Source organism: Vipera ursinii, assembly GCF_947247035.1.
Source record: "Vipera ursinii genome assembly, chromosome: 5".
NCBI lineage: Eukaryota > Metazoa > Chordata > Lepidosauria > Squamata > Viperidae > Vipera > Vipera ursinii.
The window spans coordinates 13,319,098-13,339,279 of NC_139518.1; the positions used below are offsets into that span (position 1 = coordinate 13,319,098).

General features: G+C 39.7%; 1 protein-coding gene across 4 annotated transcripts in view; it reads right to left on the minus strand.

Annotated features, from left to right (window-relative positions):
• The window catches only part of NAALADL2 (N-acetylated alpha-linked acidic dipeptidase like 2), a 474,305-nt gene that overhangs the window by 336,864 nt on the left and 117,259 nt on the right, over positions 1 to 20,182 (minus strand). The window lies entirely within an intron of this gene.

A 20,182-nucleotide genomic window follows, 5' to 3' on the forward strand; every position in this document is an offset into this window, starting at 1 on the left:
CATGCAAAGCAGCCCAGGTTTGAATCTCAGAAGGGTGTAGCTGACTGATGAGAGCAAAGAAGCTTGAAATAGCTATATCAGTTTCCTTTAAATTCTTTGTCAGCAATCCAAATTTATATATATATATATATATATATATATATATATATATATATACATACATACATACATACATACATACATACATACATATATATATATATATATATATATATATATATATATATATATATATATATATATATATATATATAATAAAAGTTGGAAGGGACCTTGGAGGTCATCTAGTCCAACCCCCTGCTCAGACAGGAAACCCTATACCATTTTGGACAAATGGCTGTCCAGTTTCTTCTTAAAAACTTCCAGTGTTGGAGCATTCACAGCTTCTGGAGGCAGGTTGTTCCACTGATTAATTGTTCTAACTGTCAGGAAGTTTCTCCTTAGTTCTAGGTTGCTTCTCTCCTTGACTAGTTTCCATCCATTGCTTCTTGTTCTGCCTTTGGGCACTTTGGAGAATAGCTTTAGTCCCTCTTCTTTGTGGCAGCCCCTGAGATATTGGAACACTGCTATCATGTCCCCCCACGTCCTTCTCTTCATTAAACTAGACATACCCAATTCCAGTAGCCATTCCTTATATGTTTTAGTCTCCATTCCCCTAATCATCTTTGTTGCTCTTCTCTGTACTCTTTCTAGAGTCTCAACATCTTTTTTACATCATGGTGACCAAAACTGGATGCAGTATTCCAAGTATTCTGGAGTCCATTTAAGCTCACGCCTACTGCTTCAGTGACTCCATCCAGCCACCTCATTCTCTGTCGTCCCCTTCTTCTCTAGCCTTCAATCTTTCCCAGCATTAGGCTGTTCTCCAGTGAGTCCTTCCTTCTCATTAGGTGGCCAAAGTATTTGAGTTTTAGCTTCAGGATCTGGCCTTCTAAAGAGCAGTCAGGGTTGATCTCCTCTAGGACTGACCGGTTTGATCGCCTTGCAGTCCAAGGGACTCACAGGAGTCTTCTCCAGCACCATAGTTCAAAGGCTTCAATTCTTTGGCGCTCAGCCTTTCTTATGGTCCAGCTTTCACTGCCATACATTGCAACTGGGAAGACCATAGCCTTGACTATACGCACTTTTGTTGACAGGGTGATGTCTCTGCTTTTTAGTGTGCTGTCTAGATTTGCCATGGCTTTCCTCCCAAGGAGCAAGCGTCTTTTAATTTCTTGGCTACAGTCCCCATCTGCAGTGATCTTGGAGCCCAGGAAAATAAAATCTGTCACTACCTCCATTTCTTATAGAACTGCATTTAAAATGGTGTCAATTATGGAAAGCTGTGCACAACAGTGTAGATCTTTTATTTTAGAGATAATAGTGAAAACTGGATGTTCTAAGATAAATGTGATTCTGCTGTGCAGTGGATTTAGACTACATAATCTATTTAAGTAGGTTTAAGAACTGTTAAGCGAGCTCTATGTGCCTAAATCCTTTTTCACATTATCATAGTCACAGTGACAAGATAACTCAGTGTGTTACTATTTCCACACAATTCATGTTAATTTGTTGCCACAAAAATAACCATCCCACTGTATCATAAAATAAGCAAAATAACAATGGGAGGTGCTTTTCTCAGTTACAGTCTATTTCATTGGATAAATGGGGAATTTATTATTCTAATAAGTAATTTTTGAAAGAGAGAAGAATTATTTTATATCAGAGAGAGACAGAAGACTTATACTTATTTAATTTTTGTAATTCACAATTTTTTTTTCCTCTCAGCTATGTTTCTCACTTTTTTTTTCTTACATCATTGTTTATTAGAGCCCTAGTGGCACAATGGTTAGAAGGCAGTACTGCAGGCTATTTCTTCTGACTGCCGGCAGCCAGCAGTTTGAAACTCACCAGCTCAAGGTTGACTCAGCCTTCCATCCTTCCGACGTCAGTAAAATGAGGACCCCGGTTGTTGGGGGCAATAAGCTGACTCTGTAAACCGCTTAGAGACCATAAAGCACTGTGAAGCAGTATATAAGTCTAAGTGCTATAGCTATCGTTTCCTGATCGTTTGTGTGTGTGTGTGTGTGTGTGTGTGTGTGTGTGTATGTGTGTGTGTACAGAACCTTCCCACCAAACTGGTATCTATTTATCTATTTGCTTTTGAATTGATAGGCTGGCAAGAGCTGGGGCAAGAATGGAAACTTATCCCCTTGTAATATGTATATGTATTAGATTTTCAATATCTATATTAGCTATGATAACATTAATTTTCTATGAATGGAAACTTACCCCACTGTAATATGTATATGCATATGTATATGTGGTACCAATGAAGGAGAATATTTGTAGTTCAGGGTTGATATGAGGGGTCCTTGGTGCTCTCTGAGCTTGGTTGTTTTCTTGTAGATGTTTCATTACCCAAACATCTGATGATGTTACTAATTAGGGTAATGAAACATCGGCAACAAAACAAGCAAGCTCAGAGAGTACCAAGGACTTCTCATATGTGTATGTATATGTGTATGTATATATTTATGTGTCTGCTCTTTAGAAGGCCAGATCCTGAAGCTAAAACTCAAATACTTTGGCCACCTAATGAGAAGGAAGGACTCACTGGAGAAGAGCCTAATGCTGGGAAAGACTGAGGGCAATAGAAGAAGGGGAGGTGGCTGGATGGAGTCACTGAAGCAGTAGGCGTGAGCTTAAATGGACTCCAGAAGATGGTAGAGGACAGGAAAGCCTGGAGGAACGTTGTCCATAGGGTTGCAATGGGTCGGACACGACTTCGCAACTAACAACAACAACAATATTTATGTGTACCATCAAAACAGCCAGAGCATAGAATACCTCAAAGAAGCAGTGCAAGATCAGAAGATGTGGAGAGACCTGGCCCATAGAATCATAAAAAGTCAGACACAACTGAATGGATAACATCATCATCATATGTACATGTTTGCCTATGGCTATGTGATAAATTTCAACGCACAAAATAACATAAGCCAGGATGTATCATTCTGCATCGCATGTCACTTCTATTGTAAATGAGTTTCTATAGACACCGATAGAAAATTCTAAAGTGCTTGGAATGTTTATAAATTATGGGAAGTAGAACTTCATCTGCTGAAGGATTACTGAATGCAAGAGCTGTAAACTTCTGCTCTTGGATAGAGCAAAGTTACATGCATGTTTAGATAAGCATTGATGAGAAGTAGACAATGCTATCCTTATCTGAATTGCCACACATCTGCTCTATTTTATAAAACTATGGAGTTATTAGAATTAGTTGGATTCCTGCCTTTAGAATTTAACATAACTATAGTCCTCCTTCATCTCAATGTATCATAGATTTCTAGAGAATCATAAAAACACACAGCCTTCTTTAGGTAAAGGTAAAGGTTCCCCCGCACATGAGTGCTAGTTGTCTCCAACTCCAGGGGCCGGTTCTCATCTCCGTTTCAAAGCCAAAGAGCCAGCGCTTGTCCAAGGATGCCTCCATGGTCATGTGTCTGGCATGACTAGATGCCAGAGGCGCACAGAACGCTGTTACCTTCCCACCGTAGTGGTCCCTATTTTTCTACTTGCATTTTTACGTGATTTTGAACTGCTAGGTTGGCAGAAGCTGGGATGAGTAACAGGCACTTACTCTGTTACGTGGCACTTGGGATTCGACCTGCCAAACCGCCGATCTTCTGATCGACAAGCTCAGCATCCTAACCCACTGAGCCACTGCGTCCCTATCTTTAAAAAATACTAAAATGCTTTTCTATCTGCATGGATAGTAGATCCAATCAGGCATCCTTTTCACAAAGAGGCCCACTGTACCTCTGATGAAAGTGAAATCTTAAAACATGCCTGAATGATGTACAGATTTTATAAAGAATTGTGCTGCTAAAACCAGCACTGGGTGAAGGTTGTCTGGCTTTTGCTTGAACTTAACAAATAAGGGGGAAACTGATCAGCTCTTTAATAAATGTTTCCACTGACAGAATCTGTCTACCTGTAAGTTATGGCCATTATTTCAGGACCTGCATTTCAGGTTGATGGTGAACAGATGTGGCCTTCATTAGTATGGTCTCCCCTCAAGTATATAAAATACTCTTGTAACAAATTTACACTAAATCCCCTTCTTCTCAATCTCTCCTTGCGGGTTTTAGTTTCCAGTGCACTGATCAAATTTGGTGTCCTTCTCTGAACCTTTTTCAAAGTGCTTCTGCCAATTTTTTTTTTAATTCCATTTATATCCCGCCTTTCTCCGAAGACTCAGGGCGGCTTACAAGCTTAGCAGTAGCCTTCATTCTATGTATATGCCTGCTTATTAGGGCTTTCACACAAACCCCAAGCAGCATTATTACAAATTCAGCTTATTGCCCCCAACAATCTGGGTCCTCATTTTACCTACCTCGGAAGGATGGAAGGCTGAGTCAACCTTGAGCCTGGTGGGATGCGAACCTGCACTAATTGCAGGCAGCTGGTGTTACGTAAGGAGGCATTAGCCCACTGCTCCACCAAGGCTCTTATTGCATCAGATATAACTGGAAGACTGGATCCAGCCTGTTCATAAAGTTTTAAAAGCTTAATCTAAAGAAAACAAGATAGGAAACAGTGAAATTTCCAAAATACAGATCTGGCATGTTGTCAAGTATTTCAACCCACTTATCTTTCCTCCTTAATAAATGCCAGGATGGTTTCTCCAATATCTGCCTCAATAGGAACTGACAGAACCAGTTTGGTCTAGTGGTTAAGGCATCAGCCTAGAAAAAGGGAAACACTGAGTTCAAGTCCTGCCTTAACTATGAAAGCCAGCTTGGTGACTTTGAACTAGTCTCTCTCAGTCCAATTTACCTCACTGTGTTGCTGTTGTGGGGAAAAATAGGAAGAGGAAGGTGGTGGATATGTTCTCTGCCTTGAGTTATTTGTATGTATAAGCAAACAAAAAAACAAACACAATCTTCTTCCTCCAGTTAGAAATCCAACTACTCAGCTGCCACTAAGTACTAATAAGGATGCCTTGAATCCTAACTCATCAGGGCCTCCTCAGGGTGCCTCCGATCAAAGAATGCCGATTGGTGGCCCCCAGGGGGAGGGCGTTCTCTGTGCGCGTGCCAGACCTGTGAAACCGCTTGCCGGTTGAGCTCCGGATGACCCCCGACCTCCGCTCCTTCCGGCGCAATCTAAAAACTTATCTATTTGAGCAATCTGACCTGGTTTGATGGGTTAGGGTTGGGGTTTTAATATGTCTTTTAATTACTGTTTTAAATCTGGGCATAATATTTAATTGTTTTTTTAACTTTTGTATTTCGTTTTTATATTTATTGCCCTGTACACCGCCCTGAGTCCTTCGGGAGAAGGGCGGTATAAAAATATAATAAATAATAAATAATAATAAAATAATAATAGTAATTCTGAATGTTATTTCACACATTATGCAATGCAAATCTAGGTTTGCCCTCAAGTATACATCCAGTAGGAGACTGGAACAAGTTGTGATGTCCTGATGTATTTATCAACAGGAGGCATGTAAATACTGAATTCATGTTTTATTTTTAAGTATTCACTGGTCCTAAATTATACATGACAGAGATATGGGTGGAAGAAAGCAAGTTTCTTTGCAAAAGTTTTTTTTTAAAAAAATTCCCCAGTAAACTTACGCTTTATTCTTTTTCTTCTTCTTGTAGCTACCCCCTTAAATATTGATTCTTTATTCTGCAATTAAATTTCCATATCCATATGGTTTTAATGCTCACATACAGCTTATGTTGTTCAATTATATTTATGGCACATGCTAATATGCATAGGAATTATATTCATAGATTATAGTGAAATTTGCATTGTGTTTGTCCCTGCTGATATTGTCATTTCATATCATTCTGCCCTTTCTTTAAACACACAAACCGAGAATAATAAAATATTCTGTGTAATATCTAGGGATAGAAAGAACTAAATGACTGAAGCTATTTTTTTTAAAAAAAATAATAATTTGGACACACAGAGTGCTCTTGGAAACTCATGCCTTGAATATGCACCCAGTGGGCTGCCACAATTCTACATGGGGCATCCCTTGAAGAATATTTAGGAGTTGCAGGTGATCCAGAATGTGGATATGGAGTCCTTGGTGGTCTCTGAGATCATTCTTTGGGAAGGAAGGAAGGAAGGAAGGAAGGAAGGAAGGAAGGAAGGAAGGAAGGAAGGAAGGAAGGAAGATTTTAGTTTTCCTGAAATCCTAAACTAATATGAGTTGCTAAGATCTCTAATATGCCTTGTTCAGAAAATGGGATCCCACCATGCCATTTTGTTTCTGATGCTTAAGGAAATCACTTTTTTACAAATTGTTCTGCCTAATTTCCATTGTTCCCAAATTAGAAGTCCAGGTGGACGTGAATTTTGTAAAATATGTGTGGCTAAGTGTGCAAAGAAGTGTATGTGGAATGGTGAGTAATGAACTCTAGGCTTCCACAGACTTTCCTTTTCTCATTGGGACCATTTGGAGGAATAAAGAGGAAGGGAGAGAACTTGTATCCAGAAACAGATTGATCTGTAAGATTTGAAGCTTTGAGACACACTCGCTACCCAAAAGGGGACATGATTTCCTGAAACATAAATTTTTTGGAGGAGAGCCAGATAAAATCCAAAACAGATAAGACTGCAATGTTGTTATTCCGGTAGTAAGGAAAAGATGTGAAAGGCAGTGAGTTGTTTTTTTTCCCCTTCATTGTCTTTTTAATTGTTTCAATACTTTTTAGGTCTCATGTGATTGTTTCTATATGCCTCCATCTTTAACTATTGATAATGATGTTCAGAAGGAGCATCAGAGACTGAGAAAAAGCAGATTCAAGTTGGCCTGTTGGCTGTTTATCTTACTACTGGCATGTACAGTATAGGGAATGCTTTTATAGGATTTATTTATGGGATTTGTGTGCCTGCAATTCTCCCATAGTTGTTTTCCTGCGTACATTATTTATTTCCCACAGTGGTGTGAAATCTAAACTTTCAAATGGTGCAATAATTAGACCCTTTTGATTGGCTTCTTCCTCCTTTAATTGGACTGTGGCTTTAGGTTGCTGCAAGCTGCCATATTAATTTTTCAAACTGGTCAAATAGATTTCACTCCATGAAAAATGTAAATGGCAGCTCTTGTGGCTAAATATATGTCATAAGTCACACACTGGGAGGTTGTCATTGCAATCTAAATTTAATGTAGTTGTCAGCATACCTCCAGGAGGTCAAGAAAATAATGTAGAAGCTAGCATATTATTTTTTACACTGCTTCCCGTTTTCCATCTGAGACTGAGGCTTTGGTCCTTATGGGGACCAGTGGAAGAAAAGGGAGAATTTTAATATCCAGAAAAGTCCCCTGAAAGGCCTTCATCTTCTAAGGAAATAAAGTCGAGGTCCCAGAGCAAGTAGCATTAAATTTCTTTGCTGCAGTATTCAATCAAGCTATCACTCACCTATGCACATAAACTGTTTGTGCTGTGGGCATCTCAGCCCTTGCAAAGAAACAAAATCAATATATAATTTTCTTTAAGGGAAGGACAGTGCAATTACACAGAATAACATGAGAATAATGTACATTTGTAAGCCAAACAACTTTTTAATCCCAGACAAATAGCAGTCCTATCTTATGTGCAATTAGGATTTAAATCTTTAACAGTTGGCTGATTAATGGTTTTTTAAAAAAGGAGAAAACTAAGGAATTCGAACCCAGTTTTGGTCTCCATGATATAAAAAAAGATGTAGAGACTCTAGAAAGAGTGCAAAGAAGAGCAATAAAGATGATTAAGAGACCAGAGGCCAAAAATGGTTTCAGGAATTGGGTATATCTAGTTTAATGAAGGGAAGGACTAGTGATGACATGATAGCAATGTTCCAATATCTCAGGGGCTGCCACAAAGAAGAGGGAGTCAAGTTATTCTCTTGTGCTGAAGGCAGAACAAGAAGCAATGGATGGAAACCAATCAAGGAGAGAAACAATCTAGAACTAAGGAGAAATTTCCTAACAGAACAATTAACCAGTGGAACAACCTGCCTCCAGAAGTTGTGGGAGCTCCAATACTGGAGGTTTTAAAGAGGAGATTGGACACCCATTTGTCTGAAATGGTATAGGTTTTCCTGCTAGAGCAGGAAGTTGGACTAGATGACCTCCAAGGTCCCTTCCAACTCTGTTATTCCATGATACTACAACAATGTCTCAGATTCACCAATCTGTGGATTTTAAACCAGTGATAGGTAGCAGGTTCTCTTCCTGTCTCAACTGCAGATGTTGAGGAACTAGAAATCAGTATAAACAGGAACAATTACTGTACCAATAGCAACTGGCCATCGTCAAAATAGGCACCTTGATCTGGCACAAGATTTTGAGGTTAAATTCTCCTCAGCCATTCTGCTAGTTGAAATCCAATGCAGCTTTAAATTAGTAAGCTATTAGTTTAGCAAACAGATAAGAATTTTGAAGTTATCTCAGATTTACATAATGAGAGCTGCTTTTTCTTTTAATCCTAATTGTTTTTGAGACAGGATTAATTGTCATTTTCATTAAATGCATTTTATTTTAGTGCTGTGTGGAATTTTTTTCCTGTGTTTATTTTCTACCAGCTTTTATTCAATCCGATGAACTAGAATTTGCATTTGAAGTTTCTTCTCAAGTAGAAGACAGTTTTGGATGAAATATTATGGTTAAAGTATGGTATTTGTCCTGTTCTTTTTATACTGTTCTTGATGTAGACCCAGTGTAAGTTGAAACTACCAGTTATTTTTAGTGGTTGCTAGGGTGGCCAAAGAATAACATATTTAAGTACACCTTGAGAAGCCTGCAGCTGCCCTACTATTCTTCCATGAAATTACCCCAAAAAGGAATCATGAACAAAATGCCTTCCACTGGGTTTCTTTTTTTTCTTTTTGGATTGGAAAGTATTGTTGACTGGGGTTGGAAATGATGAAAAAAAATGTGTAACAGAAGAAAACTTTATCAGAAAGCATATTCTTTCCTGCCACCAAATATCAATATATAAGAAAGAAGAGAATCTCAAAATAAATCTTGAAATACCTCAAGAATTAAGTTAAGAAAGAAATGTCTCTTTTATAGGTGGGCAATATGGTTGAAAAATGAAAGAATGTTCAATTTATCTCACTGGCATATGTGCTTTTAGGTGCTTTGGAGAATTGGTTGACACCCCCCCCCCCTCAATCTTCTTTCTGACACTCTTTTAGATATTGGAATACTGCTCTCATGTCATCCCCAGTCCTTTCTCTTTTTTTTTTTCATTAAACTAGGGACTAAGGAGAGGCAAACCCACAAATAGCCCAGCCCCAAGTCATGAAGACCACTAGCATTTTGAATTAAATTGAACAAAGAAAAATTGTGATCAGTGCTGGTTAGAAAGCAGAGTTCTAATATGTACAAATCAAGAAACTCTAATAATTGCCCATTTTCACGGAGATACAGCATCCAGATGTTCTTCAAAGGCATTCCCATGTAAAGCATATACACTATGATCTGGAATTTGATTTGGTGCTTCAGGAAAGAGCTTGTCAATTCCTGAAACCATTTTTAGCCTCTGATCCCCTAATCATTTTTATTTCTCTTATTTGCACTCTTTCTAGATTCTCTACATCTTTTTATATATATATCTTGAAGACCAAAGCTAGATACAATATTACAAGTGTGGTTTTACCAAGGCATTACAAAGTGATATTAACTCTTCATTGTTGATTCTATCCCTCTGTTAATGAAACCTAGGACTGAGCTGAGATTTGGTCTATGCTGATGCTCATCCAGAGGGTCTCCAACAGTTACTTTTATATTTTAACTTTCCCATGTTATCATCTAGCATGCAACCTAGTACAAAGCAGAACTGTTAACTGTATAAAAAAATATAAAGAAGGATGAGGCTGAGAGGGCATGGTAAAGTTATCCAGAAATGAAACAGTTAAGATTGCCTTAAAGAAGATAGTTTAAAAAGAAACAGAGACCAAACAAAAAAGTTAACTAATTTTCTGTCAATCGAGCCTCATGAAATATTATTTACTTACTTATATAAATGTATACGGCTGCTCATCTCATCATAGTAACTCTGGGAGGCTATATCATTTAAAACACAACATAGCAGGCAATGAATATGTAATTGGCAGCCATGGTGAAACAACCATCAACATAGCTATCTTATGGACTTTGTCTGATGTTCTGACTCCTATGCCCAGGAACACAGCTACATCTTTGGGATCTTAGAAAGTTCCAACAGGGGCAAAGGCAATCTAAGTTCCCTAAGACAATGTTTCAAAAAGGTTCTTTAATAGTGCTTCTTTAGTAAAGGAGTTCTTTAAAGATAAACTCTTTAATTGATAAGACCCATAGCATGCCTCTTATGCTGGTTTTGTTGGGATGGTGCCCTGATGATGCAGTAGTTAAACTGCAGTATTACAGGCAAACTTTGCTCAGAGTTAATGAGGTTCAAGTTTGACTCAGCATTCCATCCTTCCAAGGTCAGTAAACTGAGGGTCCAGATAGTTGGAGAGGCAATATTCTTACATTGTAAACTGCACAGAGAGTGCTGTAAAACACTATGGGGTAGTATATAAGCCTAAATGCTATTGTTAATGCTATGGCAGGGACAATCAAGGAGAGGCAAACCCACAAATAGCCCAGCTCCAAGTCATGAAGACCACCAGCATTTTGAATTAAATTGAACAAAGAAAAATTGTGATCAGTGCTGGTTAGAAAGCAGAGTTCTGATATGTACAAATCAAGAAACTCTAATAATTGCCCATTTTCACTGAGATACAGCATCTAGATGTTCTTCAAAGGCATTCCCATGTAAAGCATATACACTATGATCTGGAATTTGATTTGGTGCTTCAGGAAAGAGCTTGTCTGGTTCAGGATAGAATGCTGAGTCAACCTTGAACCTCATTAAGATCGACTAAGTATCCAGAATAAGATTCACAACTCACCATTGACTGGAATGTGAGTCTATTTCTTTGTCATTTTTTTAAAAAAATATTGTTACCTTTCAAAAAGAATTAAAATTTGGGAACAGCTTTGAGATTAGTTAAAAGTTCCCATTTAGAGAAATTGAAGGCTGATTTAAATTCATGATATTCAGTGGAAGACATTGCCTTCAGGTTTCTGAATATTTATTTATCACATTTATATAGCCATCCATCTCACCAAACGTGACTCTGAGCAACATACAATTAATATTTAAAACAATGTCACAGCTATCAAAACACATTTTGAAAACAAATATAAGCAAGATAAATAAGACACTATGTACAAGATACTCATCTAAATAAGATACAACTATTGTAAAGACACCCAACGACCTAGAGGCTAACAGGGATGGGGGTAATTTGGGAGGTAGAATGGTGTTCTAGATTGTAGGAGCCACAGAAGAAAGGGTGTGTTGTCTGGGTCCCATAAAATGTAGCTCTTCAGCAGGTGGAACCTGCAACATATGCCTCTTACTGGCCCTAATGTACATATGATTGGAAAGAGGCAGTCCCTTAAGTAAACTAGACCCATTCTATGTAGGGCTTTAAAGATTAAAACCAGCAGAAATACAGATCATGGAACAGAGGTGTAACATATGCAGTTGTAGAAGCACAAAGAGTGTCTGTGTAGCTGCATTCTGCACCAGTTGAAGTTTTTGGATACTTTTCAGGGGCAGCTCCATATAGAGTGCATTATAGTAATACATCTTGGAGATGACTAGAGACTGCCACTCATGGCCCAAGAAAGGGCACAACTGGTGCATGGTTCAAAGCCCCCCACTACTGACAATTGCTACCTGCTCGTAGAGCAGCACTTGTGAGTATAGAAGGACTTTCAGTATTTACAAAGTGTCTGCCTGGAGTATTTCCATTCAATCTAGAACCAAAGATGGTGAAGTCCCTTATCCCAAAGGCCCCCAAACCCAAAGTCATTCAACCCAGGATTCAGTAGTTGTTCCCCTTCTAGACCTTCATAGCTTACAAGCATCAGGACAAGACATCAACAGCATCACTTATTTCACCAAGGATAGAGATGTACAGTTGAGGATCATCAGCATTACAATAATACCTCACACCATGATAATGAATGATCTCACCCTACATTGGTATAGATCTGGGGTAGGCAACCTCGGCTCTTTTATGACTCATGGACTTCAACTCCCAGAATTCCTGAGTCAGCATGGCTCAGCTTGGAAACCTCTCGCTTTTCCCTCAGCATGGCTGGCTCAGGAATTCTGGGAGTTGAAGTCCACGAGTCATAAAAGAGCTGAGGTTGCCTACCCCTGGTATAGATGTTAAACAGATGTTCATGTAGATGTTAAATAGAAATGAAGAGGGTACTAACCCTGCAGAATCCCACATAGTAAGGCCCACAGGTGGGGCCTATTCCCAGTCAACACTGTCTGGTACCAGCCCTATAGGAAGGAAGACAACCAACCCAATACTGTGCTGCCTACTTCCAACCCATGAAGAAGTCAGTGATATCAAGGAGGTCAAGGAGAACAAGGACAGATGGAAGGACTGCCTCTCTTCTGCTCCCAGCAGAGGTCACCTAAGGGTGCAACCAATGCTTTTTCCATCCAGTGTCCAGGCCGGAATCCTGCCTGGAAAAGGTTCAAATAATCCACTTCATCTAGAGCCCACTGAAACTGCTGCACAAACAATGCTGTTTCCATCCCAGTTTTAAAAAGGATTTATAAGGTTAGGATGCCTTTGGGAAAGAACTCCACATTAAAGATCTCTTTACTGTGGGAAGACCCAGAAAATACCAATATAATTTTTTTGCAAACCTTAAAACTTGTCTGATGCCTAAAGCAGCAGGTCTAGTTCACCACACATCAATATGATTCAACTAGGAAGCAAATTTGACATTAAGATAATAAATACGGTTATTGGGGAAAAAAGAAAAGCAATTTCTCCAGCCATCAGTTTCCCTTGACTAATTAATCTTGGATTTGTCATAAAGAAGTCTTAAAAATGGAATTGGGGTATCTCTTAAATCAGCACATCTGAGTTCAGCAAACATTTCACCACCAGTTCTAATATGACAGGAGACAAGGTCAGGTTGTACAGCAAATTAAATATTACCCTTTTCTTTTCTTGAAGGCTATGATACAAACTATGAGTTGGAGAAATTACTCCAGAAATTCCCAGTAAGGTACTTTTTTGTGGGAGATAAAAAATCACTTACTGATATTGCATCTCTTATAACTAGTACATGCTGCTATGAAATGCAATGTAAACAACTTCCCAAGAGGGAAAAGTTAAGATTAGATTGAAGATAAAAGATATGCTTGAGAAATTATTAAAGGGGTATGTGGAATATATGTGTGCTAGATATATGTCTTTTGAGGACATTAAAATATCTTTTTTCATCTCCAAGAAAATGCAATATAATAATCTTTGGGGAAATGCTGTAAGTAATATATTAAAAGTTGTTGAATTAAGTTTGACTCCTGGTTACTATGAGGCCATGAAGTTTTATTGACAGTAAAATGGAAATGAAATGTTCAGGGAATATATTTCCTTAGGATTCGGTGATGATCAATATGAAACAGAACTATCAATTTCAACTTTCTCATGATCTGCCAAATTCAGCTACCTGGAAAATATGTTGCTTGTTACCAAATAACTTAGTGAACTAAAATATGATGTCCATGAAATTTAGTTATGCATCATTAAAGTAATGTATATATGCCCACAATCCTATACTGATGTTCTATATAAGCCTTTATAAAAACAATTTTCAAATCAGACTTCTTTCATGATTATTCATTTCTATGAGGTGATTAAAACATGGACCTTGAAGATACAGTATTTATAGAATCTATTCGGATAGTAGAGCAATTTCTGACAAAAGAATGATAATCTGAAACTCCTTATATTTGTGATGTCACATCCATATTTGAAGATTGTCTTCACATCACTTCTCAGCCATTGACTAAAATCTTGTGTAGCAGGACTTTTTTTTAATAGTTACTTCCTATGCTCACAGTTTCCTAGTTGAAACTATGGTTGAGTGTGTCCATGTATTGTGAAATTAAAACATTTTTATTCATCTCTTCCAACTGCTAGTTGGTATTCATCAATGTGTTCTGTTAGTCTTCTGCTGGTTTGTCCTACATAGTGGCTTGCACTGTATGCTATGTTTTTTGTTTGTTTTTTTTTCCTTCTGGGACTGCTGGGATTTTTGGTTACTTAGGCTGTTTTACAAGGCTTTAGTTGATTTGTGTGCTACCTAATGCCATGTGGTTGTAGTAGTTTGTAGGTAATTTCTGAGACATTTTTATGTAAGGTACTCTTATACATTTTATAGTGTAGGCCTAACCCTACTCCTAACCCCAGAGGACTTTTTCAATGAAGTTTCCCCAGAGGACATCTTGAGGGCTGACTGGAAATCACAGTGACCCCTAGCCATAAGGATAAGCTCCATCTTCAATTGCAACATTGGTTGTGGGGCCAGACCTCATGGAGGGCTGACCCTAGCCCTAACCCTAGAGGACTTTCCCCATTTCCAATGGACTTTTCTCATGCAATGTACCTAGAAATCCTTGGGGGGCTGACAGGAAAGCAAACTGGTCCCCTAAGCCTAAGGAAGTTGGTTTTGGGCTCAGACTTCATGGAGCCTAACCCAAAACCCAACCCTAACCCCAGAGGACTTTTCCATTTCCAGTGGGGTTTTCATTCCCATGCAATGTGCCCAGGATGTCTCAGGGGGACCCAATCCCAAAACAAACTGGTCCCCTAGACACAAGGAGGTGCTCTGCATCTATATACCACACAAATGAAACAATCAAAAAGCCCAAAAGGAAACAAAAAAGACCAAACACCTCCTTACCAGCAATTAACACCCATATGAGCAGAGATTGACACCAAGATTGACACTAGACCAGAAATCAAGTGAACAATACCTTAATGAAGGAACTACCAATGCAGACAAACAAGCTAATATATAACAACAGCCTAACCAAGGAACCACCAAGGACAGTCCCATCAACACTGCCTTAGTGGAGCAGTGGGCTAATGACTCCTTAAGTAACACCAGCTGCCTGCAATTAGTGCAGGTTCGAGTCCCACCAGGCTCAAGGTTGACTCAGCCTTCCATCCTTCCGAGGTAGGTAAAATGAGGACCCAGATTGTTGGGGGCAATAAGCTGACTTTGTAATAATGCCGCTGGGGGGGGGGGCGAAAGCCCTAATAAGCAGGCATATACATAGACTGAAGGCTATTGCTAAGCACATTGATTGTGCTTAGATTGTAAGCTGCCCTGAGTCTTCGGAGAAGGACGGGATATAAATGGGATTAAAAAAAAAACACTGACAGGACAAGCCACTAATAAACCCTACTACCTTCTAGCACTGATGATGTTAGCTAGTTTGGTAATAAAATATCTGCAAGAAAACCATCAAGCTCAAAGAAGACCAAAGACCCCCTCAGTTCCACCCTGAGCTACAACTGTTTTCTTCTATCAGTAGTGTTATGATTTTTATATAGCAGCATAGTGGCCTAGTGGTGAAGATGCTCACCTCCCGTTCGGAAGGTTGAGAGTTCGATTCAAGGTAAGGGCACAAAGAGAAAAAATCTGCTGCAAATGCTACATAGTCAGGAAAGGCATCCAGCTCAGTTCTACTCACTTGTCCCGACTATATCCTGAATTAAGGGATTGCAGGGTCATAAAAAGAAGAAAAAAGTAGTGTTTGGCAGAGATCTGGAAGCCATGCAAATTCCCTTACATCAATGAACAATAATATAGGTAAAGGTAAAGGTAAAGGTTCCCCCACACATGCGTGCTAGTTGTTTCCGACTCTAGGGGCTGATGCTCATCTCCATTTCAAAGCCGAAGAGCCAGCGCTTGTCCCAGGACGTCTCCGTGGTCACGTGGCCGGCATGACTAGACGCCAAAGGCGCACGGAACGCTGTTACCTTCCCACCGTAGTGGTCCCTATTTTTCTACTTGCATTTTTACGTGCTTTCAAACTGTTAGGTTGGCAGAAGCTGGGACGAGTAACAGGCGCTCACCCTGTTACGCGGCACTCGGGATTTGACCCGCCAAACTGCCGACCTTCTGATTGACAAGCTCAGCGTCCTAACCCACTGAGCCACCACGTCCCTGGCCGAACAATAATATACTGTAGGTTAAAAGGGACAGCAATGAGTATCTTTAAATGGCTTTAAAAGTACACAATGCATTGTCTATCTATTGCTTTTTTGCTACACTTTATTCCATTGCAATTCATAGCTCTTATTCTCAGTACAGCTGCAAGCGGCGACTTTTGGAGAGAATCCAACAAACCTAGTAAGATCTTGAAACTTGAGGAGGTTAGACAGACAACGTGTTATGTTAGCTTCTCCTTGGGGCACGTTTAAATCTCCAACAGGATAAGTAATGATGTTGAAGAATCTGATCTCCCATCATATAACAATAGAAAACAGCATGGCTATCTTTAACTACACAGCTGTTAAAAAAAAGATTCTTTGATATTTTTCTTTTCTACTCCTGTGCACTTTATAAAATGATGCCACTTGAGACCAAGGTGTGGAGGAAAATGGATTTGTTTCATTTGTGCAATGTCTTGAAATCCTAACTCTGAAAGGCAAGGAATTTTTTTTTACGGGGGAGAAAAATGCACAGCTACTGTACATAAAATTGCTCTCAAATAGGAAGTGGGGATAAATTTATTTGGGTCATCTTGTAATACTCATAAAATTACACATTTCCAGACCAGTAGGTACCTCAAAATTCAATACTTTCCAAAACTTCTCTGAACTTTGCATGTTGTAGTTCTCAAGTATATGAAATTGTTGTCACTAGAGAAAAGTGCATACAATCACATTTGTGTGAAAATAACACAGAATAATATAGTGCATTAAGAGAAAAAACCCCAATGTATAATTGCAGATATAAAACATGCAAGACAAGATGGCACCTTAGAAATAGAAGCACCAGGATATTTATTTATTTATTTATTTTATTTATTATTGGGACTTATATGCCGCCCAATCTCCCGAAGGACTCAGGGCGGCTAACAACAATAACATACAATAATACAGAAGTTAAAATAAAAATTAAATTAATGGCCCCTGTAGAATAAATTAAAATTAAAATAAATTAAAAATTAGAGTTAAAAATTAAAAACATAAATTAAAATCTCTGTCAGTCCAGGTCAGCCAGGTGGAAAAGGAGTGTTTTGAGGCCGCGGCGAAAGGACCGGAGATCCGGGGCCATCCGGAGCTCAAGGGGGAGTTGGTTCCATAGGGCTGGTGCTCCCACAGAGAAGGCCCTCCCCCTGGGGGTCGCCAGCCGACATTGTCTAGCCGACGGTACCCTGAGGAGGCCCTCTCTGTGTGAGCGTACTGGGCGATGGGAAGTTGTTCCAGGTAGCAGATGGTCCTGCAAGTATCCCGGGCCTAAGCCATGTAGGGCTTTAAAGGTAAGTACCAGCACCTTAAATCTCACCCGGAGGGCAACTGGTAACCAATGCAGCTCACTCAGGAGGGGTGTAATATGGGAGTATCGGGGTGCTCCCATCACTACCTGCGCGGCCGCACTCTGAACCAGCTGAAGCCTCCGGGTGGTCTTTAAGGGCAGCCCCATGTAGAGAGCATTGCAGTAATCTATACGGGAGGTAACGAGTGCGTGGGTGACTGTACGTAAGGCATCTCGGTCCAGAAAGGGACATAACTGGCATACCAGGCGTACCTGGGCAAATTGCCCCCCTAGCCACGACTCCAATATGATCTTCAAAATTGAGTCGTGAATCCAGGAGACATTCCTGTTTCACCTTTTCATGATTTTTTATTTTTATTTTCAAATGAATTCAGACTTATGACTGGGAAAATGAAAAGCTGACAAAAACTGTGATTTAGCCCTATCAAAAAATGCTTTGTTCAGTGCTAATATTCCCCAGATCAGTTTCCTCCCTTGCTCCCGTTTATGGAGTGTGTTGGATGTTTCAATTCCTAGTGCGATCAATCAAACTACGTTGTGCAGCTCTTCCATCTTTGCTTCCTTAACATTTACTTTATGGAAAGAAAACAGATGGAAGAAGCAGTGGGATGCAAAAAAAATTGAAATGGGAGATAAGCCCTCTACGAGTCCATGTTTGAAGAAAGACAAATGTGCAATAAAAACATCATCTGCTATTGCTGCATCTCTCCTTTGTAGCATAAATTTTCTTATCATTTTACCATAGATTTTCTTATTATTCTGCACCATCATGCAGACACGAAGAACTTAGAGTTCAATACCTTTCCTAAAGCTTAATTGGCACTTTAGCACCTTAAAGCTATTATCCCGCTTTTGATTCCATCCATGGCAGGATGGAAATCAGAGGTATCTATGTGGGGAGGACAGTCAGAAAAGTCAAGATAGCTGTTGTGATCTAATTACTATACTCACAGTTTAGATTTCTTAGTGCAACCTTTAGGACATGGCTTTTCAACCAGTGGTACAGGTACCATCTGTGGTACATTGGCACCTAGCAGGTGGTACATGAACCGGTGGCAGCACTGCAGAAGCCTGAGTGAGAGACGGCTGGAGCTGCTGGGCTGTCAGGGCTCAGCAGAAGCGCCAGGATCAGCACTTCTTCAGGGCTGTCAGGTCTCAGTGGAAACGCCAGGATCAGCTCCAGGCTTCAGCTGGAGCTTGACACTGATCCTGGCACTTCTGCTGAGCCCAGAAGAAGCGCCGATCAGCTGGAATGTTGCAGCATCTCTAGGGTCTTGTGATTTACATTCAGATGCTTGGGAACTGATTCATATTTATGATGGTCACAGTGTCCCAGGGTCATGTGAAGTGACCAAAACCTGCTGCAACCACCAAGCGGAGTGGGGGGGAGAATAAAAACCACACACACACACTCCGCCCAACCCCTGCTGCCAATCCTCAACAGAAATGCTCATAGCAATGAAAACCTCAGACAGGAGGAAGAGCACCGCCGGGCAGGCAGGCAGATGTCTTGCTCGGCTGTGGCTTGAGGGGCACTTTTTTCAGTGCCATTGTAACTTTGAACAGTCACTTAGCTAACTGTTGTAAGTCGAGGACTACCTGTACTTCATCACTTTTTTTTCCTTTTGGGGGGGGAATCATCAAGTTTTTGACACCTTGCTAGGCGACTGGTGGTGCTCGGATGTTGCCATATCCTAAAAGTGGTACAATGGGTGAAAAGGTTGAAAAGCCCTGCTTTAGGAGGTTTAGCCAGGTAGAACACAGGCACTCTTGACAAACAGCAATGTCATATTGAAATGTTATGGATTTCAACCCCAAATCTAGAAGCTCAGTGGCTTAATAACATTGGAGATGGTCTCTGCTCCAGCAGTTCAAGTCCTAGCACTGTGTGGCAGGTGAGCTCCCATCATTCACCTCAACCTCTATTCATCTTGCACTTCAAAAGCATGTTCTATGCAAGAAGATAAATAGGTACCACTTCGGTAAGGAGACGAGCCAGCACCTTCCTGGCTGTGGTGCCCATTTGCAAGGTGGCTTCAGTGGAAGGAAAAGGGCTTTGGATGGTACTGCTCATATTTCTTTCTGGTGTGAAGTTAGCTCATCCTCCTGCAGTGGATCTTGGAAAGCATGCAAGTGTGTGTCTAACAGAGCTGGTAAACAGGCAGCCAAACTACTACTCTGCATTAGCATTGTAGTCTCCTGGCTAATGTTAAGCTGCTAAGCTTGTAAGCCGCCCTGAGTCTTCGGAGAAGGGCAGGATATAAATGGAATTAAAATAAAAAATAAAAAATAAATAAAATAATGTAACAATGCCATATGCTAAATAAAAAAAAACCCAAATATGGCAATAATAGAACTATAAATAATGTGACATTGTTTAATCTCCAGAAATGGATTTCTAACACTCTTTCTAGGCTATAGAACATGTACAAAACAAACATTTGAAGGTTTTAAAAGAAAGATTAATTGCACATGTTTGAAGCAAAGTTTTACTGGGATAGAAAATGAGATAATCATAAGTGTTATTCAAAAATCTATGTAAATAATAAATAGTGATATCAAGTATCCCTTGCAATTCTGACACAGATTATTGATTTAGTTCATTCTCTGAGGGCTCCAGGAAGCTTCCAATGTCTAATTCTAAAATCTAATTCTAAAATCTAAAATCTCTTCTATAAGGAGAGTATTTATTACAGACAGGAGGCAAATGTTTCATCTTGGTTAATAATATGCCAAAGTACCTTTGGATGGTTTAGAGTACTGTAT